The sequence below is a fragment of the Uranotaenia lowii genome, chromosome 3 (genome assembly GCF_029784155.1).
Source record: "Uranotaenia lowii strain MFRU-FL chromosome 3, ASM2978415v1, whole genome shotgun sequence".
Classification (NCBI taxonomy): Eukaryota; Metazoa; Arthropoda; class Insecta; order Diptera; family Culicidae; genus Uranotaenia; species Uranotaenia lowii.
Window position 1 is genome coordinate 202,111,847 of NC_073693.1, and position 25,973 is coordinate 202,137,819.

At 35.0% G+C, this 25,973-nt stretch overlaps 1 protein-coding gene and 1 non-coding gene across 4 annotated transcripts in view; both read left to right on the forward strand.

The window, feature by feature from the left end:
* The window catches only part of LOC129755331 (amyloid-beta-like protein), a 427,746-nt gene that overhangs the window by 21,540 nt on the left and 380,233 nt on the right, over positions 1 to 25,973 (forward strand). The gene's annotated exons all lie outside the window — the stretch shown is intronic.
* On the forward strand, positions 14,069 to 14,143 carry LOC129758865 (small nucleolar RNA U3). Its single transcript, XR_008740101.1, has one exon. It is a non-coding gene; the product is annotated as a small nucleolar RNA U3 (small nucleolar RNA).

Sequence of the window (25,973 nt, forward strand, 5' to 3'; positions counted from 1 at the left end):
TATGGGAAAATTGAATATTTTGTACTAAAAAATCAACATCATTTTCGTTTCTTCTGTGTAACTCAGCCTGCTTATGGTTTATGTGCAAATTTAAAAATTTTCTAAATGAAATTTTTCGCTGAACATTTTTGTCGAACTTTGTATCTTATAAGGCAAACAAGTTATTAGCTGTTTAACAGGGGTATGTCTTTTGGAATTGATAAACAATAAATTCAATTGACACCACTGCTGAGTGCCTAGCAAGGTATTGCATGACTACCTCTATGCAATGCACAACCCTGTTAAACAGCTAATAACCTTTTTGTCTAATAAGATATGAAATTAATGTTTTCGATAAAGTTGTTCAGCGGAAAATTTCCTTTTGAAAATTTATTGGCACGAAAACCATTACAAAGATCAGTTCCACAGAAGAAACAAAAATGATGTTGATTTTTCAGTAGAAAATAATCACTTTTCCCATACCAATCTAAAAATTTAAATTTACTCATGTAAACGTTACTTGAAAATTCTGCAAAAAATTATGGATGAGTTTTGAACCAAAACGAAGCTTTTGAGACTCCAGGGTTTGAGACTTCCAGAAATTACCTCAAATCGATTCAGTCTTACAGCATATTTTCATGATCATATCAAAATTTTTAATAATTGGATTTATGTTTCTATCGCACAATCACCTGAGATAAGTATTCAAAGTTTCTTCTACGAGGTCTTGAGCATTCTGAGTAAAGATTTTGAACCGCAAATCACCTAAAATAAAACCGTAAATAAAGTATAGAAAATTTGAAAACTTAGTTAATAGCTTTATTTATGAAGGATTTATTCGGTTTTAAAAAACAAGAGCACAGAAATAAAAAAAAAAGTAAAACCACACTTTATTCAATCTGTACCAAATTTACCATGGATACCCCAGGATCGATTTCAGTATGCAGCACTTTTGATTTTCGATAGTCGGCTGGTTTAAGCCTTTCAAATAGTCATCTTTGTAAACATTTTCAACTCCACACTTCAAGAACGTTTTTAATTGCTCAAATCAAACAAATTAAATGTCTTCTTTTTCGTTTCCGATGGTTGCTTGCGGTAATAAATCCAAAACCTTCATCGCTGCAATTTTATCATCCTAAAATATTCATGAACTCTTGAGTTGTGCAAATACTCACCATTATTTTTTTTTAACGGAGCGGCATTTCCCTTCAAAACACACATAGCAGCAGCAGCGTGAACCACTTTTGATTAGTTACCTTCAAGATCACACAAGTCACAACAGGGTTTTTCCATTTGGCCTCTTTGAATAAATTATGCCGACAGCTCTTCGGTGCTTTTTCTGTGTCCTCTTTTTTTGCTTTTCATATTCTCTCGTGCATGGTTGTTGTTTTTTATTTTTCTCTTCTTTCGTTTGCCTCCAGTTGCTTTTACTGCACTCATTTTCGAGGATTCTGCATACAACCGTACACCCACAGTTTGTTGACATTTTTCCGGACCGAGAGAAAACAACAGCCCACGTCAACTCTGGGGCTGATTTGTTGGCTCCAAAATGTTGAAGTCCTCGGCTCGGCTCCTTGTGGGTGGAGAAAAAAATGGGTGGTTTTTTCCAAATGAAATGTGCAATTCCATCACAACACTCCCCCGTTTTATAAACATCATTATCAACGTCACGACCGTAATCACCACCATGCTTATCATGATTTTCTGGTGCTTGGAGATGTGGTTCATGTTATCAATGTTTGACTCTTGAAAAATGAGTACGAAATTTTGAGCTTTATTTTTTGCACTCACTGCTTTTAATAAACGGTTTGATTTTTTTTAAATTCCATAGAACTTACCTATTACTATGACCTTAAGTACACAGAAGCAACTGTATGTTAACCATTTCCCATGTTTCGTAAATATGCTACATACACTAATCAAATGAGAAGAAGCCTATCAGTGCATCAGCACGTTTCTGTTAAACAATTACGGTGCTTCATCAATCAATTGCAAATGCAAAACCGCAATGTCGATTGGAAATATGCACACGAACCCACACGGCATCTGTTCATTCACTCTGAACCCATTCATTCGTTAAACTCTAGCTTTCCATAGAGCAACTCCCAGTTGAATCAGCCTCATTCCAGATTGTGCCGAGGCCAACCGAAAGGTTGTTTCCACACCAGTAGGTAAACGTTTTTCGTCAATTTCGACCCCACCCCCGCAATTCTCCCGGCTTCAAATATCCAACAATCGGTTACCCGCCAAAAGGTTCCATCAGCAGCGCCATCATTGCCACAGAACCATTCCCATTTCATTATGATCCATTATTATTGACAGAGAGAAAAGTGAGGTGACTCAGATATGATGGGATCCCCTAGTCGTTTCTGAATGTTCTCGTTTGAAGGTGTGGGTGTATGAGCGTATTCCAAGTGAGTTTGTCTGTGTGTGTGTGGGAGGGCGATTTCCTTTATGTGGCATTGTTGTGACGAAATTAAATTTTCCCTTCTAATCAAAAACCCTAGAAGGAAGGTACCCGGTTAAGGGCACACGGTTAAAACCGGAGACGAACAAAGAACCGCACACTGGTTCTTGTCAGTCGTTTAGGCGAGCTTCCTTTCCTCTTTGAGGTTTTTGGGGTTGAAATATTGGGAGCCCCGTTCTTAACTTACTGTTGGACGAATAAAAAGAATGTGAGCTTGAGTTTCTAAAGGAATATCAAATGTTTGGGTCATGAATAAACCAATTTAATTTAAACTTGACTCGCTCAAAAAAATACGAAACTTGGTGATGAGATTATCGTTTGCTTTGAATATCTAGTATCCCTTTGAAAAAAGGTTCAACGCAAAACCGCTCTGCAGTGTCGATATGACACTATTGGAAGTTTGGTATCTTGTAACTTTATTCGGGTACATCCAAATAAAAAAAAAACTTCCTTTTCCTTCCTAATTACGCATCATTACTTTTTTATGGACGCACCCTGAAAGCCCAGGAAAGTAATTCCCTAGTCAGATCTTGAGGGTTAATTTGACACCTTTGAAAATCTCTCTTGTTTTTCAATCGATTTTTACAAAATTTAAAGTTTTGGAAACCTTACCAATCACTAATAATACTTCTACAGCCAGAACTTATTTCTGATACCCGAGAATAATAAAAGATAATAATTATTCTGCTTGTCTTTCCTCAATGGTAAACCCATAATGTTAACAAAGAAACATAAAATAATAGAAAACATAAATCGGCTGGGCCCACTGTGGAGTAGAAAACGCAGAGCCAGTACTGCGAAGGAGCGTTCGATGCACATAAGCTAAATGAAGTGCTTCTTGTTGATAAAAGAAGTGTGATAAAGGGTGATACAGTCAAAATTTGGTCAATATCAACTTGACGTATTTCTTTCAATTTTGCATTTAAAAAACCTGAACACCCCTCATTTTGAAGGTGTGTGCGTATAAAATGTTGCTCCTATTTTGATTTTGGAATTCACTCTTCAGTTGGCAGAATGCCTTTCAAGGAAGAAGAGCAGCGTATCAAAATATTGCTTGCGCATCGCGAAAATCCGAGCTACTCGCACGCAAAGCTGGCAAAATCGCTAAAAGTTGCCAAATCAACCGTTACAAATGTAATTAAAGTGTTTGGAGAACGTTTGTCGACAGCCAGGAAATCTGGATTGGGGGGAAATCGAAAACCGAAAGCCGCTGAGACGACAAAGAGAGTTGCCGGTAGTTTCAAGCGAAACCCTAACCTCTCAGGAAAGGAGTTTTATACGGCAAAAGGAAGGTAGCAGATATTTTTAAGCACATGAAACTGTCAAAGTTCGCGAAGAAATATCTGGTTTGGCAAGCCATCTGTAGGGGGAAGTGTTCCTAAATGCGCATGTTAGGTAATATGCGCATACAGCCGATTGAAGATATGGCTAGAGATTCATCATATCTAATCAGTGCAGTTTGAGGGTAGTACGCTTTTAACACATGGCATGAAAAAATTAAATTGTTATATAAAGACGAAAAAATTTAAAAATTCAAACAAGATTTTTGTCAGTTTTGATATAATATATTGAATTTTAATTATCGTGCGTACAGATTCTGTGAACAAAAATTTTAATGGTTTTTCTTTCTTATTCATCTGGAAATCGGAAATTCAACAAATTGAAGCTTTTGGCAAAGTTGTAGATGATAAGATATTGGAATACGAGACAGGTTCTGAATGCCCATATCAAGGCAGGTTAAATGCCTATATCAAGAAAAATAGATTATTCTTATGAATTTTTTACTTCCTATCATTTAAACATTAAATCAACGCTCAAATCACGATCATACAGCGAAAAAAGAAGAACTTCATACTGATCCGATAAAAATACAATATGAACAAAATATTACCATGAAATATGGCCATATGGCATACTTAACTATGTTTCATGCAAAAGAACTAGTGATGTAAAAAATTTCACCAAAATTTCAGCCTTGACGTATGCCTAACATCCGTTTCTACCATTTTCAATTAAATAATTTCAAAATATTGCGAGTGTAAATGAAATATAGCTTAAAACATAAATATGCGCATTTAGCCCGCCGGTTTCGGAAATCGGCTATTTTGACTTCTTTTATTATAAAATTATTTTCACAAAAACTGTAAGAGATTTTAACAGAAAAATTGCTCTTACGTATAGAAAACAGATGTCCGCTCATGTGCATATAGTTTTCAGGCTCCTATCTATCGGAATATGGGAGAAAATGAGTGTTTTCCTTAATATGCGCATATTACCCGCCTCTCCCCTACCTGTGGCTTGAATAGCAGCATTTTCATAGCTTCCGGGACTGTCAACCAAGAAATTTACGTGAAAGAGTGTTTGAATAAACGTCTGCTGCCTTTCCTGAAGAAACACAGTTGTTCCGTACTGTTTTGGCCTGATTTGGCGTCTTGGCATTACGGTAAAAAGGCCATGGAGTGGTACGCCGTCAACAACGTGCAGGTGGTTTCCAAGGACAAGAACCCTCCCAACACACCAAAGCTCCACCCAATTGAGAAATACTGGGCTATTGTCAAGCGGAACCTAAAGAAGACCGAAAAAACTTCTTAGGACGAGCAGCAGTTCAAGGCAAACTGGCTTTCTGCGGTGAATGTTTATTTATTTAATAATGATCCTAGGCTAAGCCTTTCATCTGAGTCAGGTGAAGAAGGTGGACAAGGTGGCTGTACAAAACCTGATGGCAGGGATTAAACGTAAAGCCCGGCAATTCGGATTTGGAAAAGCGGAAGCCTAACTGAATATTTTTCCTGAATTTTATACTAATTAAACTTGAAAAAGAAATTTAATTTGATTTTTTAAATAAACGATTTCACCGATTTACGTTTTCCCTTGACCAAATTTTGACCGTATCAACCTTTACATTCATCAGCGGATGGAAATGAGTTATTTTTCATACAGAAATCACAAAAATCAATGTAAAAAATGTGTTGATTGTTTTTATAAGCTTTAAAACTTGAAAATTTTAGCATTAATCGTTTTTCATTCTTTTGTATTCTTGTATACAATCATTTCTGGTCATCGACCAAGGATATAGCGTAAGGTTGCCAGATTGGCCGGTTTGCCCGGACATTTGATATAATATTTGAACGGTTGTCCGAATTTCATCGGAAAGCCCGGATTTTGCCCGAGTTTTTTTTCTCATTTTCAATCTCAAATCACACTTTAAAAAACAAATTGTGCTATATTTTTTTATTTATTCGTCCAAAACGAAATTTTCTGAGCAAGTTTCATAAAAATAATCATGAAAGATTTTTTGAAACCCTAAAATACTATTTAAAATCTGTTGTTCAACTTTGATGAAAAATTTAGTTTCAACTTTTTTTTCTTGATTTTGCCAGGATATTGCGAGGATTTCGGTCGGTCATTTTGAAATCAAATGCTCGGATTTTGCCAGGTTTTAAGATAAAAGATAAAAATCTGGCAACCTTAATATAGCGCTTTTACGCGCTCTTCAAAAGAAAAGAGAAATAATAGATGGTCACTTATTAATGATCCAAATGATAACTTTCCATTTAATTTCCTTCACTCATCAGATCTGTATCTTTAATCAGTTCCATGTTGAAAACTTTCAATTTATATACAGCATTCCAAATAGGAAATCAAACTTTAATGAATCTTTGAAGTTCTTATTGATAAATTATAAATCATTAAATATACAGCAATTTTTAAAGGAATATAACAGCAAGCTGTCATTCTTCCTAGAGCCCATAAAAATTATATAAATATTGAAATCATTAGTTGTAAAATATGGTTGTTAGATTTTTTCCAACACGCATCCGGGCCGGTCAAATCGAGCAATTTTTTTACAAAAACCTGGCAATATCCGGGCATTTCATTTCTAAATTGACAATCAAAAATCCGGGCAATATCCGGGCAAATTTTCTCTAAACTCAGAAATAACTCTTTGTTTCGATTATAGTCGTTTTAACATCTTTATGTCATTCGCGAAATTTTGATCAAATATCCGGGCAAACCCTGACAAAAAACGGGCAATCTTGCAACCTTACTGTAAAACTATTATGTAACGATACTTATCATTAGTCCATTAGAAGGCTTTAGGCCTTTTCAACGATTCCAGTTATAAACCATTCCCCCAAACTTTTCAGCCAAATTATTACGACTATCTTTCTTTGCTTAAAGGGCGAACACGAAATTATTGCGACACATTCAATAGGCATAATTTTTTTATAAGGAAAAAATCAACCAATTTTCGCACACTTTCTCATTGATGTGTATTGTTTACATGCTGTCAAACTTGAAGTCGTGTTTTTCGGTTCAACGAAAACGGAGGTAAACTAACGCAAGTCGAGAAAACAAATTCTTTCCAAAGACCTGGAATTTTCTAACCTGTCGCCCCGGCAGTTGGGAAAAATATTGAACATTCACCATTCAACCGTCTCCAGAGTGTTCAAGCGATTCCAGGAGCAGTTAACGTTGAACCACGGCAAAGGAACTAAAAAAACCGGGACGAGAACAAAAAGACGGCGGGAAAGGTGAAGCGGATGATTAAAGCAAATCGCAACGTCCCAAGCCGTGATTTGCCAAAAAAGATCAGCATGTCGCAGAGCTACGTCCAGAATCCAAAGAAGAGAGCTGGACTACATACATACAAGGTAGAGAACTTACCAAATTGCGATGAGCGGCAACAATCGATGGCTAAAACTCGGGCACGGATGCTCTACGAGAAGATGCTGACAGAATATGGCTGCTGTGTGATGGACGACGAAACGTATATAGGTACGCCAATTTTAAGCAAATTCCGAGGTTGGAATTTTTCACCGGCAAGAGCAAGTTCGATGTGGACGACAAACTTAAGAAGTCGAAAATGTCAAAGTTCGCCTCCAAATATCTCGTTTGGCAGGCCATCTTGCTATTGCGGACTGAGGAGTGAGCTTTTCGTGACAAAAGGCACAGTAAATGGCGAAATCTACAAATCTGAGTGCCTCAAGATGCGCCTTTTTCCGTTCTTGCAGCAGCACGACAAAGCTCCACTTTTTTGGCCAGATTTGGCATCATGCCACAATTCTAAAAGTGTCCTGGAGTGGTATGAGGTCAATTCTGTCCATTTTTTACCAAAGGACATGAACCCGCCAAACTGTTCAGAGCTGCGCCCGGTGGATCAGTACTGGGCAATAATGAAGCAATAATCACTTCAAATACGGATCCTCAGATTAAAAGAAAACAAATTCTAGGCCCAACATACTTTTGGATCCACTCATTAATTCTACTTGACCGGCGAGAGCTTACTTAAACGCAAACAGGCTAATCAACACCATGATAACTCTAGTATGGTGATCTCAAATGTAAAATCGCACGTTCAGCCATATTGAAAAAAAAAATTGACAGCTGGCTGAAGTGTTTACTAAAGAGGGGGTCCAGGGATGCCAGGAGAGGAAGAATTACCTAAATGGGTTAAACTCCTATCAAAAACAACAAAAAAAGGGATGTCAGGTGTTAGCGATAAAAATTCAGAATTATTTGGAAAAAACGTCTGAGTTTGTCTATGCCCAATAGGCTGAGTCGATTTGGGGATAATTTTAGAATTTCTTTAACACTGGGGTCTAAAATACTCCGTTTTAGTTCAAAACTCACCCATAATTTTTCGAAAAATTTTTAAGTAACATTTACATTAGTAATTTTGAACTTTTAGGTTTGTATAGGATAATTGAACATTTTGTACTGAGAATCATCATTTTTGTTTCTTCTTTGGAAGCGAGCCTTCTAATGGTTTTTGTGCAACTTTATGAATTCTTTAAAGAAAATTTTCCGCTGAACAACTTTGTCGACTAACTTCGTATCTTATTAGGCAAAAAAATATTAGCTGGTAAACAGGGATATGTCTTTCTGCATTGAAAAACAATCAATCCATTTGACAAACGGGGTTTTTTGGGGTCAGACGAATCGATCCGTATTGTGGAATTATGAGTTGAAAGAATAAACATTGGATCGATGAGAAAAATTTGTGTTATTTATTGGGAATTTTTGGTTTCCAATTTCGGATAATCATGCAACGAAAAAGACTTACATATTCTCATGAACCAGCAACAGTTTTCTCAATATTTTTGTAAAAAATTTATGGGTTAACGGTCGAATTAAACAACGGGTTTGGGGAATAAATAGACAGTGGTTTCCCAACTTTTTAACAAGAATACTCTTACTGAAAAAGTATTTATTCAGTGTAAGATGTAAGGCTCTCTGTGGGTAAAGGATATCAGTGTCTTAAAATAAGTTGTGGATAAAACGATTACCCACAAATTGATGTGCGTAACTTCTCGATTGAACAAAACGAACAAAGTAACGCTCCTTCAAAGTTGTGAGCTACATTCACTCAGTTCGAAAAGAACAGGGTAGTGAACGTAATGCAAGTCACAAAGTTTTGAGTTATTCTGAACCATTCTTCAGAGACTTCAATTTTATGTAGTTTTTAAAAGTGATATTTTGCTATTCCGACTTGTACAATCATTAATTTTCAATATATTTTCCTAACTTTTTTCTTATTTTGAATAGCAAAATATTCAGGAATCATACGTTAAAATTACTATTATTTCTCACAGTCTTTATTTGAAAATTAAAACTCAATTTTTTTTATTTTCATTTCGATATGTTTTTTTATATTTGAAAAAAATAATACATGCACTAATTGAAAAATCAACTGGAAAGTCAAAACAGCTTCCAGAATATATTTCCCTCATAAAATTTTACAAAAAAAATCAAATTTGGTGACGTGAATTCACTCATTTGCGGTGTTGTAACTCAGCTAGGATTTCTTCTCATTCCTATAAAAAATAGTTTTTCAAAATCGTTTCACTATTTTCAAAGAAGATTTAATTTTGTTATTTTTATGAAATGTCAAAGTTGTCTCGTAAAGTTTAAAAAAAATCCTATTTTTTGTGACGTGAATTCACTCATTCGCGACTGTTTCTGGATCGTTTTGGGCATTTAAAATTTATCAAAGTTCCTGAAATATGTGGATACATTTTTAAAATTTCTTTACTTCTACTATTCTTAGGAAATAGTTTGCTATGGACATATTTTTAGGAACTTATTTTTACCAAGTATTTTTGCATCGTAAATATCTCAAACACACGTTATCTTAAAAATCTGAAAAGAACAGGCAAGATAGTCCTTTTCATAATCAACACAACTCTAATAAAATTTTGCATATTCGAGCCCTAGTATATAACATAGCTATCAACGAAATAAAGTGTCCAGTTACTAAATGATAATAGCTTTAGACTAGTTTTGCGTTTCAAATTTGATTTCCAAGCGTTAAACTATTTAGAATTATGAACTTGATGCACAATTTTTACGGAATTGTAAAATCTAGAAGCTATATTTTGATACTGAGCATTCGTTTTGATGTAAAACATTTGTATATTTTATAAGAAAGACATATATTTACATGTGAATAGATTTAAAAAAAATCGTCACTTGACTTTTCCTTTGCAAAACCTACGTCACATCCATAAGGAATAATAAATGGTAAGCAAACTTCCCCAGAAGCCATCAAACCCGTAGAATGTGAAACCCATAACGATTATTTGATAAATACATAACACATGTTCAGTTCGTTCCACGACCTACAACCGGAATGGAGACTTTGAGGGGTGTGAGTCACCTGGGCGTTATTCCTTTGGCCAGGCCAGGACACCCAATCTTCACCCCAAAGCAGAAGAGGTTGAACTGTACTTTTCCCGAAAGAGGGTGTGGGGAAGTAACTTGCCAACGAGAAAGAAACCATAAAAAGCAAGAGAGTTTTGATTGGCAAACTTGGCACACTGACTAGCTGGTTGGCTTCAAATGTGTTCCTTTATGGCACTGTAATATGTGCAAGGGCTTCCATTAGGCAGGTGAAGGTACCTTCGCCAGGTTTTTGATGGAAATGTGTTCATTCCATATGCCTCGGTTTATTATTCTACCCTATTTTACACCAACTGTAGGGTGTGGGATCATGAAAGTCGACTGGTGCCCCGGTGAAAGTCGGTATATTAATTAACAGATTTCTCGAGTGGCTGGGGCCAAAGGTGTATTTGTTATGAAACATAAATCCCCCACTTTGTTACCCATAAGTGAAGAAATATCGGATTTCGAGCAATAAAAACTCCTTTCCGTACACTTTCGCTTGGCTTTGTGTTGTGAACTCTTTGAGTTGAAGGCAAACTTTAACTTAAAATATACCTACCACTATATTAATTGATGGTATAAATCTTGTTTAGCGAAAATTATTGAACATCATGTCAGTAGCTGTTGAAAGGATTTATAAAGCACCCAGTACGATAAAAAATAAACTGCAAGTAGCACCCAGACAGCTGAAAGGGAAATTTTGTTAGTCATACAGTCTTTAAACATAGGAAAACATGAATTCGAAACAACAAGAACTCGACTTTTCTGCTGAAAAAATATCAAGAGGGGCAAAGGAACTTTCGAATTGTTGTCAAAATATTTTTTAAGAAGGTTTTATTGAATTAATCAAACAAATTTATTTTAAGCAAACATCTAAGTGAAACGAAAGCTTTTTAAAAACAATAAGAATTTTCGACTTACTTTTTGCAGTATTTTTTTTAAAGAAGAATTTGAACCCGGATTAACCGAATAAGCTAACCCTTCATGTGTACAAATACCAACAATCAATATGAACCTTTTTTTTTGGTTGAGCCAACAAATGTCTCCATAAACATAAAAAAAAATCTTTCAAAAAGAAAGAGCAGTTCCAACAAATAATATTTGGTAAGTTTTTAAAGGGTCGCATGACTACCAGATGAATTACGAGAAAATTATGTGGAAGTTTAAAAACCAATTCGTTTTCTTTTCTCAAAACACATTTTTTGCCTTAACTTTGTTTATTTATTGCTTCAAACTTGCCTGAAGTACTAAATGTTGCGTAAGTTTGGTGAAGTCAGAACTGGTGCGTGGGACTGTTAATTTTAAATAATCGAAACTCGAAAAAGTTGGTGAACTTAGCCAAAACTGTTTTCCACGCACCCTCTGTTGTGGCAAAATATTAATGTTAAATTTACCCAGCCAAAAGAAATCTTTACTATAATCACCTACAAACAAATTGAAACCATTCGGCCTTTTGGTGTATGGTTTTTTTTGTTGGATGATACAAGGCAAAATATAATCACATTTTTCCGAGAAACCTACAATTTAAAAGTTAATTCTGATTCATTTGGGCTGGATGGTTTTAAATATGCAATCAGTTTTTTTTCTATCTGCTCTTGTTTTCAAGACAACTAATGGAAAAAGGTAAAAATCATTTGAGAAATTTGTCTCTTTTTTGGGAAAACTGTTGAACATCACAAACATTTAAAATTACAGGTTTGAATTAAATGATCAACTTCCCCGAAGGTTGCAAATAGTATTGACCAATGCCAAAAAAAATATAGAAGTTTTTTTTGTTAACTTTTTTCTAGAGATGTACCGAATATTTACCTTTTCAACTATTCGGCCAAACGAATAAAGTCTATTTCACATAGAATCTGGTCGGATAAAATAGATAATTTCTCCGCAAAGAAATGCTCTTTAAGAGAGCTCCTATTTAAAAAAAAATAAAAAAAAATGAAGTACTTGATCTAAGTCGAACTCCTCAACTTCAACGTGTTATCCTTTAAAAAAACGATTTCATGTTAGTCATTTTGGCTGCGCTAAATCCTAGTCCTAACTGATTGCAAACTTCGGACATGTTGCTGGTGATAAATATTTAAAACGGTTTTAAATATCAATTAATCTTTTACAATGGTGTCAATAAAAAAAATAGCTATCTACGTACCTATGTATGTTTTCGGGACTTGTTGAACTATTGATCTGTTTTACGTTTGTCAAACGAATGGCAGCTTCAGCTTCTTCTCGAAATTTTACGTTCAATTTGACTGAAAAGTTTGCTACCGAAATCGAACATTCTAGCAGATGAGATGAAAGTCCCTTTTAAAGAGGTCATCCATATAATCAATCCAATTCACAATGGAAATTTCAACCCAAAATTCGCAAACGATCGAAACCACTGGTTTGAGAGCCTGATAAAGTTACTTTTCTTACGTGAATTTTTTCACAAAAATTCAAATCTGTCATAGGATTTGACCGAATTTATCTGAGTGGAGTGTTATTTGATTGTATTTACTCAGTCATGAATTTTTTTATAGGAACCTGAAATTTTAAGTCATTGAAATTATATTAAACGAACTTAAAGTATCCTCTAAACTTATTTTAAAAGGGGCAATCAACTTTTCATCTGTTGGTTGGTTTGTTGGTTCGATAGTTGGACGCGATATGTTTGGCCCTCCCTGTACCCGTATGAAGAAAATTTAATTCTATAAAAATATTTCTTTACATGAGAGTAAATCGATTTTCTTTGAATATCAATTGAAAGCTAAAAAATGCATTCAACAGTGCCCAAAGTTTCAGAACGTTGGACTGATTTATGCTAAGGATATGCAGTTTTGGATGAGAATTTATCTTTTCAAAAAGTTAATTGATTTCATGATGTGGAATTTCCTGTAAAACTGTAACTCCTGTAATCTTCACATCTCATTAAAAAAAATATCAACAACGTTTCAGCTTAAAAACTTTTTTGATCAAATTTAGATTCTCGACTGTATTTTATGACTGTTTTTTTTCTAGGTAATGATGGCCAAATAAAATATCATTGAGATGTTTCCGATTGAACTCGACAGAGGATTAGAATTTCGGAGAAAATTTATAAGGTATATCTGGGCTGCCTTCGAAAAAACCCTCGTCTTCGATTTTTTTTGGGACTTAGGTCTAAATTTTGTGCCATTTTTTGACAATACATATATTCATCAAACTCAAAGGGTCCGGTTTTGATTATTTTATGTCGTGTAGATTCAACAGATCATCTCGAAATTTGAAAAGATTTTTTTTTAAAGATTTTTGCATAAAATTTTGTGTAAATGGTCTGGGTAAAGGACTTAAAAATAGCTTAGCCTAGCTTGATTGACTACTCATATCCACCTTAAATCATTGAACTTGAAATGCTTCAATTACAGGTTTTTTTTAAATCGATTCTAGCGGAACTTCGTATTTTTTACATTATTTTCAAACTATACGTTTCGAATTCCATGATCGCTGGCGTGGCTAAGCAGATTAAATTCCACGTCGCCAATGGTTGCTACTCCGTGATTAATCGAGGCCATCAATTTTGCACAAAGTCCAAAAGAATGGTGCTTGGGATTAGTAGCCATTCTCATTGCACAAAACTGATGCTCTCCCTTTTTTATATGATTTATATGATTAATAACGGCGCCGGCCACGTCCTAGTAGTCAATGGGGAAAAAGGAAGGGTTGTTAGTAAGATACTATTTAAGTTTAACTTGCAACCTCTCGCTCTTGCACTTCAAAAAAAAATTGAAATTGTCAGAGCCAGACATAAGCTAGTATCACAGACTATGGAAACCGTCTATACGTCTGCGAATCCATATTCAAGTATCCAAGGAAGGGGTTGTGTTAGTTGGTGAAAGGTAGAGGACAGGATCCATTTTGGTGAATGGTGCGATCATGAGTTTCCTACACCTCCTATGCTCCTAGACATTTCCTAAGGAAACTCCTATTTCTATGAGGCATTTCAAGACTGTGCTTCACAGGATCATTTCTGTAGGCAAGTTTTCATCACAAGTTTTTTCCTACCGGAAATAATATGAGGCATTTCATAAACGTCCAATAAATGATCGAGTAAAATATTGAAGATAAGATCCAAATTTCTTCCTTGATAAACTAGCTCTTTTTCCTAAACGTGATTCCTGTTGAAGCAAAGAGTTTGCGAAAGGGCTTTAATGGTTGAAGACAGAAAGCAACTTAAAATGACACAAATTTTTCCAAATTGTTTTTCTATGAAAATTGCCTTTTTGAAAACTCTTTGATTCTTTACTCTCTGTTGCCTCACATTTTAAATTATCAAAAGTGTTTGGAATAAAATTCCAAAATGTTAAAGATTTTCCATTGAATTTTTATCCGTCATACAAATGTTTCAAATAAGTTAAGTTTATTTGTAACAAATTCTATCAGAAATAATAAAAACATGATAAAGAAAACTTCAGTGTATCCCTAGATCTGCTGTTTATAAACATGCACTATTTGATTTTAAAACTTTAAACGAAAGTGTTTTTGAATGGATTCTTTCATAATTAATTTATTTTCGAAAGGTTATCTTATCAATTGATATGTATTTCATTTAGCACTATTTCTGCAATGGAAATTTTTGAAAACATTTCTAGTTGTATCTCACCAGAAATTAATGAAAACTTCTATTTTCTTTTTTTTTGCACTCTCACGGTTTCCTAGTCAATTTCTACATTAATTAAGAAGTAGGAAACAATGACAAGATGAGTCTATTATATTTAAGAATTATATATTTTTTTGAAATGTTAAACTAACCCTTTTGAACTCATTTTTCAAGAAAAAGAAAAATTTAAAAAAAGAATGACTGATTTCATAATAACTTTCCTATAATCTACAACAAGCTATAAACCATTTAAAAAATGTTTTAGTGCACACTGAAATTGACATAAATTTTCATGGTTTGAGTTGAAAACTTTCAAAATTTTCCAAATCCAAATTTCAAACTTTTAAAGTTTCATTTATTCTATTCACAAATATGAAAAGTAAAAATTTTCAATTGCTTTTTGAATAAAAAAAATATATAAGCTACCATAATTTTTCAAATCTGTATTTTTAGAAAAATCTTCAGAAAAAAAAAACCAAATTAAATTCGAAATTTTCAGTACACTAATTGACACATTTTTAATTTCTGAAGTTTCTAATACTTCAAATTTCTGAATTTATGTTGAACGTACATATGTTAATAATGTTTTAGTTTTGGAATTTTCAGGTTATCTATTCAAGTTTTCAAAATTCCAAATAATTCCATAGTTACAAAAATTAAATGTTTCATCTTTTAAATGCTTTACTATCAACATCTTTATAATTCAATTTTCTAAATATATTCAAGTATCTAACACTTCCAAATTTTCATGCTTTCCCCAACCTTAAATGATCAAATTTCAATTTTCAAATTTTCAATTTATAATTTTCTTTAAATATTTCTAACCCAAATAAGAATTAGGAAAATTTTACTGTAGTAAAGTTTTAAAATGAAGATTTCAATAAATTATCAATTTTTAATGTTTCCTGCCTGATATATTAAAATCTATTTTCTTATTGTTATCTTTTCTTTTGAACCGCACGCTGGTATTTTCGTATTCAATTAAGTTAGCTTGAAAACTGCAAATGAAAATATTAATCGAAATAATATATGGCATTGTTCACTGCTCGCTGGTTGCTTATTTGAAATCTCTCAATTTCACTGTTTTCCCGAATATAATCGTTATTTAAATAAATCGCGAAACTAGAACTTCTATCAACGAATTGCAATTATAACACATGAAAAGCCGGACTGAAGATAGTTTGGAATAAAAAACAATTTCCAAATCCAATCTTCCCATTCTAATGTGACCAAACCAAAAAGTTCTATTTATCTTTCCCTTCGAGTTGGCTCTCAGTTCATTTTGATGCAAGGCATTTTGGCTATTTCTATTGCCTGCAACATTGATAATGTCAATAAAATCTTTAAAAATTGGAAAAATGCCCTGATTTTCATAGGGTAGGTAGTTTAACATGTTTTGCATCCGTTACAATAGATAACTCAATTTTTTTCAACTTTGCGTTCAGTTCGGTCTGGTCGAATCCTGCTCGAATATGCTTTTTCTCTATTTAATTTTGTTATATCACTTTGAAGGCAAATTTAAAATCAGGACCGAATGATGTAAATGAACTATCTGTAGTAACTATCTCTCTCTCGAACTATTTATTTAGTTTCCTAATAGTTTCCTGTTTTCCGGCGATCTTACGCCGTTATTATAAAAAAGGGGTTATTGAGAAAGCGATTTTCAAAAAAGAAACTGAAAAACTACAGACCACATCTGCTGTTGGAAGGCTACATAAAAAGATACAAACAGTTGCACTTCAACAAGCAAAAATATGCCACAGAAAAGTAATAAAAATAAATATGTACTTAGCTCCGGTATTTTCACTGCTGAATCAAAGTTTCTCCAACAACCACCGGAATCAGCCAAGAAACCAGCTTAAGCATCGATTTCCTTAAATTCAGAGGGTCCTTTTGGCTCCCTTATCGGTCGCTCCATTATCGCTCCACAACTGGGTTCTTTCGTACCGAAATACACTTGATTTTTAATAAACTTTGAAACTTTTTCACAAGCTTGAAATTGAGAGCTTGAAAAAAACACGTCAGTTTCCAGTCACAGATTACTAAGATATCTCTCTGGGTAAAGGACTTAAAAATAAATCTGATAAAGAAAGTCCCTCAAAGCCAATGCAGTTCAAGTGCCACAAGGTTGTTTTGACATTCTTTAGCCAATACAAGTTACCCGACTCTCAATACACACAATAATTTTTCAACAATTTTATTAAGCTCAAAACTTCAATTTAAAGTTTAGATGATAGAAAAATTATATTTTTGAAATATGAAGAAAATGTCACCATGACTAACATTTAATTTATCAAATAAGCATAAAAAGAAAGGCATCAACTCAAGAAATCAGAAGGCAAAAGCAGACCCATGCAACTTATCGAAAATTCTTTCTATACGCTCAGTGCTGCTCCCTTCTGAGAAGGGGTATCATAACAGGCGACTAAAATAGCTTGTATAAATGTATACCCTCCATGGGGGTCAATGGTTTTAGTATTCAACAACTTCAACGTCAAATAACATATAAAATTCTCAAAGCAACCGTTGTTCGTATTCGCACTGTTGGTATCAATTTCAACATACTTGTTTTTATGAACAAAAAGATTCCCAATTGAGCATTCAATAGATGATTTTCTTCTTGAACAGAGTAAAATTAGAAAAGCAGAGTTTCGGTTTAATTCAAATTCAAATCAATTTTTTTCCGAATGGCAATAATTCGTCCAAAAGGTCAACCAAAATATATTTTTACCATTTGAAGTATTGTAGATGGCTCTTAAGTACTCACTTCCAACAGATATACTTTTAAAGTAGATTTGTTTTTCCAAGACACACATTGGTTACCATGGCTAGATGCATGAATCTTGTTGCCCGAACTCTTAAGGTGGCGTTGCGAACATCGAAAGTCCGTATAGAAGAATTAATGTTCGCGGCTAAGCCCACTTCTTTATCTTGAAGTGACGGTATCTTTGGCAAAAGTGACTCAAAAAGTAGAATCCCAAGTTCACATTTGCCTGAGTAGAAAATACTCGAGAGAATTTCAAACATTTTCCCGTTTGGAACTATATCTGAACTTTAAATACCCAAAACAAGTGGTTGTGGAAAATTTATTTGTACGTTTTATGTGTCTTTAGCAAATTGAAGGTCCATGTGCTATTCAATGAACCTTTTTGCAGCTTCTAAGTACTATACAGCACCATTTTCGAACTTCCATGCAATTTGGGGGATGTGCTTTCTGATAAACTTTTTTCGAACTTTGTGGTTCCTTGAGCAACTATTATGAAACTTCTACGTGAGGTTGGGTAAAAAGTATCCATAGTTGGCTCACATTCTTTGCTAAGTTTTTCAACGGAGGGTATTTTCAAAAAAAAGAGGCATCCCAAGTAACACAGATTAAGTCAAATAGCATTAGGAAGTTTTATTATGGTTTAACTATGGCATTTTTTGTGCAGCTCGTTTTATGACGGTTTAATTATGGTCATGAAAAATGCTTATATTTTTGTTTCGACTATATGTTTTCAGATAATTTTTAAAACTCTAATAAAACTTTTCTTAAACATACTGTTTTAATTATTATGAATGCTCTGTTTAAACTATTAAAAAACACAAACTTAGAAGTTTGCTCCAAGGTTTCTTTTGCAAGTTCTATAATAGCACTCAGTGCATGATTATTAAACCGCCATAAAACTTAGTTACAGTTCTCGATCAAGATGTCAAAAAAGAACACGTTCATGTTAGATAGCACATATTTGAATTGGAACTCCCATTTAAACACATTTTTGATAAGTTATATGTGTTGGTTTTGAGTTAAAATAAAAAATATATAAAAATCTCTAAAAACTTGAAATCACCGGAAGTGATATGACTATTTTTACAATATGAGTATTGAGTGAAAGGGCCCAAATAGTAGGAAGAAAATTTGTTGCTTGACGCCATCATTATTCCAAGATGGCGGCTTCCGCTTTCATTTTCAAAGCTGTAAATTACTGAAAATATCATTAAACCTTCACAATATGGTAATTGGGTGGAAATGATAAATAGTAGAAGTCGAATTTCGTTGTCCGTCGCCATCTAAAATTCCAAGTTGGCGGCTACCACTCAAGTTGAAAATACTGTATATACTGAAAATCGCATAAAACCCTTACAATATGGGTATAAGTTGAAAGAGATCAACCGGTAGAAGTCGAATTTCGTTATCTGACGCCATCTTAAAATCCAAGATGGCGGCTTCCGCTGCACTTTGAAATGCGTCCGATAGCGATTAATTATAGCTTTTGAAAAGCTTTGGTGACCAACATTGATTACCAACAATGATATGTCATTAAGACGTTTCTAGAGTAGGGCCAAATAGCCTGATTTTAGCCTTATAAGAGTCCAGGTGATGTAATAGAATGCGCTTCAGCTTTTTAGGAAGTTTAATGTTATAGGCCAAACAAAATTTTGCTGACCGTAATATAGCTAAAATTGTTACTTGGGATAGGTTTGTTTTATTACTAGCGCTGGCTATTTGGACAAAATATTTGAAGATTAAAAGGCTTAATGAGAGTATTGATGTGCATTCAAGAATATTTAGCAGTTTTTTGTCTTTTCAAAGTTCAGTTTCTGTATCTTCAACAGGTTTTTCAAATTATATGAAACTAGCTGACCCGGTGTGCTTTGCTACACCTTTCAAAATCAAATGATATTGTTAGGAATTATTTAAATTTTTATTGTTTTGTTGGGATTATTTTATCTAAATCAAATCGTAACGTAATTCATAAACAACCACTATAAAATGAGAGCTGCAGCTGGAGTTTCGATTTGCAACACAAAGATAACTTAAACTTATATTCTGAATCTTGATCTATAAATTTGTGTTAAAGATCTGATATTTTTTATCTGTTTTCTTAAGCTTCGCCTTAAAAAAAGCAGGGTCCCAAATCGTAGAAACATATCTCGTAACCAAGTACCTTTCCATGCAATATTAGTTTCCATTTGTTGGCTTCGATAGCATAAATTGAGAACTTATACTAACAAAATTGTATTGGCCTTACCCCCTTTCTTCCATGTTCCTACTCACTGAAAGGAGAATGGTGTGTCAAATAATCAATGAATCATACCCAATTGATTTTCCATGTTAAGTTTTGTCCATTTCTAGGATTTTGTAAAAAAAAGTTAAATGTAAGCTTTTCTCTTCCCTTCCCATTTTCCCCATTCTATTATCCTACTGCAAGAAAGGAATTGTTTCACATAGAAAAATTTCTCGTGTTGAAATACCATCTCATGCCGAATCTGGTTTTATTTGCGTAGTAAATTCTTGAGTTGTGCATAAACTTGAAAGGGAGTACCATCCCCCCTTCTGTTCTCCCCATTGAATGGAAGATATTAATTAATATCCATAAAAATATTTTTCGTACTCAAACACATTTTGATGCCAAATTTGGTTTCATTTGTGTAGTGAGAATAAATATCTCTGAACGAATGATAGTTAGAAGATCTCGAGTTATTCGATTAATTCTCGAGTTATGCAAAAAAAAATGTATGGAAGCCCCCGTCTCTTTCTTTGTATCTTTCCGCTGAAAAGGTGGGGCTTCAATTTATAATAGAAACATTTCTTGTATCCAAATACCCTCACATGCCGAATATGGTTCAATTTCGATCAGCTGTCCAGTTATACTAAAAATTGTAAGGGAGACCTCTCCTCCTTCTTTTCATCCTCCTCTTTAAAGAAGAGAGGGATACCAAATATTCATAGAAGCATTTCTCGTACCCAAATATTGTTTCGTGAAAAATTTGGTTCCATTTGCTGTTGTAGTTCTTGAGTTATACAGTAAAAATTGTATGAAAATTCCTCCCTCTTTCCTTTCTCCCGCTAGAAGTAGAAAGGGGTCTAAAACAATCATTAGTACATGTTAAGTTTCCCAAACACCCGCCCATGCCAAGTTTGGTTTCATTCGCTTAATTTGTTTTTGAGTTATGTAAAAAACTTTAAAAGAGGTCCCCTCCCCCCTTTATATCTCCCTACTTGAAAGAGGGAGGAGTCTCAAATGATCATAGGAATATTTTTCGTATTCAAATACCCTCATATGCTGAATTTGGTTCCATTTGCTTTATTAGTTTTTGAAATAAAAAAATATAAAAGAGCCCCCCCCCCTTTCACCTGAAAAGTGGGAGGGGTCTCAAATAAACATTGAAATATTTTTCGTATCCAAATACCTTCCCATGCCAAATTTTTGATTAGTTCTCGAGTTATATGAAAAATTGTAAGGTAGCCCCGCTCCCCCTTCCTATCACACCACAGAGAGGAGGGAGGGGTATCTAATATTCATACAAATATTCTTCGTTTTCAAATACCACCCCATGCCAAATATAATACCATTTGCTTGATTGGTTCTCGAGTTATGCAAAAAATTGTCTTTTGTTTGGGAGTCCCCTCCCCCCTTTATGAGAGAGGGAGGAGACTCAAACCACAATAAGAACCTTCCCCTGCCTCCAATACCCCCACATGCCAAGTTTCACACAAATCGGTTCAGTAGTTTCCGAGTCTATAGGGAACAGACAGACAGACAGACAGACAGAAATTCATTTTTATATATATATAGATGAGAATATTAAAGCTGCGAGCAAAAAAAATTACGCTTCATGTGGTTTCAAATGGTGAATCGTTTGTTTTAGTCGAACTAGAAGCTCAAATTAACCTTTAATATTTGTATTAACATGTTTTATTCACAACTTTTCAATAATTTTCATTTTAACAAACTCTATGCCTTGCCTTAATCTTAAGATTCTGATTCTTGAGATTCTTAAGATTCGTTGTCCTTATTCCGGGGGTTCAGAGTTTTTTTTTGAAAAAGTTAATGTATCATTTGATGAATAGGAACGAATGTTTGCATTCTTTAATTTCGCCTGCTCTGAAAAGGCAGTAATTCAAAGTTTTTTTTAAACAGGTTTAAAATAACAGTTATCTAAGCATTGACCATTGTACAGAGGTAGCGTGTTCAGGAAATTCTCACCTTGTTGGCTCATGCTCAAAACTTCAATCATGCAAATTTTTCAAGTAAGTGTAAAATTCATTCACAGTATGAAGTAACATCTAATTATAAAAATGGGTATAGAAATCCATAGCAAACCATTTTCATTCGAGGTGTGAAAAGCCGATATCGTACCGATAAGAACTTAAATTTTAAGCTGAGTAGATTGCTGTACAATCGTTCAACGAAGCTGAATGAGCTTCAGCTTTATTGAATTTTTGGTTACTCGGGCAAAAATCAACAAACAATCAGTTTTTCAAAATCGAAATTTAATGCTTTTTGAAATAAAGTTAAATTATTAAAAATTATTACTAAGAGCAAAAATATGAGTCTTATACATACTACATAATCATAAGTTTGATAAAGTAACCAATTTGTATCAATCAATGTATGGTTAAATTGAAAACTCGTATTAGTTTTTTTTATTTTCACCGTTTAAATGATTTTTTTAAATAAAAAATCATGATACTAAGGGGCCAATTGGAATCACCATTCGATACACGATTCTACGATTCAATGATAAAGCAAATGCTTTAATTTTTCAGCAAAGTTGAGAAAAAGTCATTACTGAGATCAACTTACATGTTTTTCCAATTTCATCGTTTTTATATGAAAGTTTGAGATTTTTTCTCTCTCTTACTATTTTGCCATTTTATGATTGTTCAAGATGGCGATTACATTACCGGCACTTGAGAAATAACTTCGTACCAATGCGATTGAAAATTAATTCAAACAATATTCACTTGTTCCCTCTCCAAATTCGAGAACTTAGCAGTAGCTAAAAAGTAAGACAAAAACGAGAAACAGAACATTTTCGTATGGATGCGTTTAATGGTGCATAAAATATCAATGAGCTTTGTTTTACTTGTTCTTGGCAGCGACAGCTGGGCTCTGCTACCGGAAGAAAATCCGGGCTTCCTCCCTGGACTCAGGCAGGTTTCTTCGCGATCTTCTTCCAACTCACTGGCTCACTGGAGGAACATGTGCCACATCCGGAGAACGAAATGGTTTTCTCAATGATGCGGAAATAAGACTAACACAATATGCTGGATTCCCTTCATCCCTGTTGGCATTGCAGTTTCGGAATCAAAGCGGAGGATTTTGAAAGGATTTCCTTGTTGGCACAAAAAGAAGGGCGAGTCCAGATTCGGTTGGGTTTCATTGGATCGGAAGGGTAATTGATTGGAATTTACGTTCGGATCGAACCTTCCGCGCAAAACGTTACTTTGCCCGTGATAATGAGTGCATTTAATTTGCTCGGGCTTTTGTTCCTCCACCCACCCACACTATCGGGCTCGGGAAAACTCTGGGCGGCTATAAAATGTGCGCCCAGGTCCGATTCCGGCAGGTCGTAATTAGTATTTGTGCCCTCGGTTAGCTCTGGCGTTGAAGCCTACGATAAAGTTTCGGGCCGCGTTCTCCACCTGTGATGGAAATGCCAATAACGCCGAAACGGAACGGTGTGGTCGATGGGTGGAATTGATTGACCTCAGCCAGCGTTTTTGTGATTTCTGCCCCGTTTGATGGCCTATTAAGCATAATTGTAGCCGATTAGTGGGGGGAGTGAGATTTATTTTATGTAACAAAGTATTTAACGATCAAATTGTAGCCAGGTTTTCATTGCCAGACTTTGGAGATTGGATATTGCTGCGATCTAGAATCAATCCAACAGAGTATGAAATCTGTACGTTTATAAACAATTTATGATACACAAAGCATACAAGCCTTTTGACTGAGAAATTTTGTGGGTTCATGGGCGAGTCTGTTTATTCAAAATTGAAAGGATATTGAAAATTCTGAGTTCAAAATAAATTTTCAGTCATCGTACAGGTTTGCACCGAGAGGTCTTTGATTTATCCCAAAATTCAACTTTCCAAGTTTTTCTTTAAACGTTTTGAAAGCGACACATTTTCACAGACTTTTTAAATTTTCCTTTCTTTTCAAATAGGAATTTCAAACATTCATCTTTGGTTACTTTAAATAAAATCGATTTTTACCTAGATTCAGGATGTCATCGAATTCTGATAGCTTTTTGATAATGGCTTACATCACATATCAATTATTTTGTAAATGATTTAAAAAATTGATCAATATTTCCAGGAATCTTTCCCTCGCTATGAAATATTCAGCACTTTTAATTCGCGAGATTCAAAAAACAAGTTCATTAGGTAATCGAAACAGATAGCATCTAAATTTCATTTCCCATAACTGCTTCGAAACATGGACTGACCCAGGCATTGTCCCCAGCGTCAATTTTTCCCTCTGGCCCTGGCCCGGGCTCGCAAAACAGAAACATGACAGTCAGCTGCAACCCAGCTCATCTTGATGGGTAAATTTTTGCGATAACCTTTCCAAGCTGAATTAATTAGAAGCCATCTTCATGCCATCGGGGGTTTGTCGGCGAAAAATAAATTCGTGGACCCCCCCGCTTGAGGCTTTGGAAGGTGGTTCAATTCCAACGAAATTTCAATCGGGTGATTCAACTCAGGTTGACAAAGGAGTAATTATCTAGGGGAGCATGGTTTCGAGTAGAAAAAAGTCATTCGTTTTGAGTGACACAGCTTTAAAAAAGCGAACTTTATTACGATTGTCCCTTAAATGAGAAATAAGCCAAGATGATCGGTACAATTTGGATATAATTTGAAAAAAAGTATAAAACTTCCATTCAGCAAACCAAGCCAATTTCGTTTTCTCGGTGTTGTTTTACGTTTTTGCCTTCAACGGCAACAGAAACCTTCAACCGAGATGGAATAGACGGAATAAATTAAACTTTTTTCTGTTCTTTGTGCTCTTACATTTCAATCGTTAAGCCGTTTTCAAATCTGCACAGTGTATAAAGAAACAATGTTAAGCAAAAAACAACGAGGGCACCCACACCCACACCCATATAGAAACCAAAGCAACTTACCGAGCCCAAGGAAGCCCAACGGCTAGGACGAATCTTTCTCGTAACTGGGACAACAACGAAGCTGGAAGGATTTTCTTACCGAGCGGCAGTTCCGCCACCATCCGAACTAACTTTAGCACTTGAAATGATATTCCCCCGCAGTTTTCCTCCGTAATCGGTTGGGTATCTTAGGTTGCTTGCTTCTGCGGAAAGTTGACGGTCGTCGTCGTCGTCGTCGTGTGAAAATACAGCAGAATACAGTTGTCTCCCTGCCGGCGTTCTTAGCCTTTTATCGTAGAAATCGGATTCGGAAGTTTAAAGTCAGTGATGATTAACTTCGAAAGTTTGTGAAACCAAACAGAGATTTAAAAAAAATCATTTCCTTGAGTGTTACCCGTTACTGTATACGAGCATATGGTGGAGTTTTGATGACATTTATTAGCCTAACTAAGATTTAAGATGTCAGTTCTTTCTCAGCCTTTGGCTAGATCGGTCGTTCTTTTCTTGCGCTCCAGATTCTAGTTTGAAAGGCATAAGTTATTTTTTCTATGTTTGCTAAAGTTCGGTGCAAAGTATAGCAATGAGTCCATCTCCCGGAGATCACCCGGGTCGAACAATACCAGAATGGCTAGATCCGTAAAACCTGCATGGCCACCTTTTCTATATGTTTCTCAAAGCTAGTGATCGACATACACTTCCCAACCCGTTTTTGGTCGGAAGGTCGATAGAAAAACCCGTAGGCAAGATTGAGGGAGCGTTTTCGATCGCATCAGGAAGTGGTACGTTTTGAAACTACGAAATATGGACCAAGGAAGAAAGCTGGAAGAAATGAAGAAGCTCATCGATGGAACTCCCATAGAAATCGGTAGTCATCCCAATTTGAACCGACGTAAGTTCGTTGTTAGTTGCGGCGAAGTTATCGACATGACCTAGGCGGATTTGTTAGCCGAACTATTGTCACAAAAAATTACCGAGGTCAGAATAATAACGAAGAAAACTCCAGCTGGCATAATCGGCACACCGACTTTAGTGCTAACGATAAACAGCACGGTCATCCCTGAATTCGTGAATTTCGGTCTCCTCCGAGCAGAGATGCCATTCTCTACCGAGAAAGACGGAGAACGGAGAATAAAACACCCCCGTGCCGTAGCTGCAAATCACCCGGGTGATATTTTGTTCCTCTCCACACATTTTTCGCACCCCGGTTTCGAAAGCCACACACACCTAAGTTCAATAGCTCCGGCGTACGACAATTTGTCACCGTAGAGCACCCCGGTGAAAACACAGAACCGACTGGTTCAAGCCAGAAAAAAGCAAAGACAAAAACAAACACGATGGTGTGCATAATAATAGCATCAACTAACGATGAAAGTT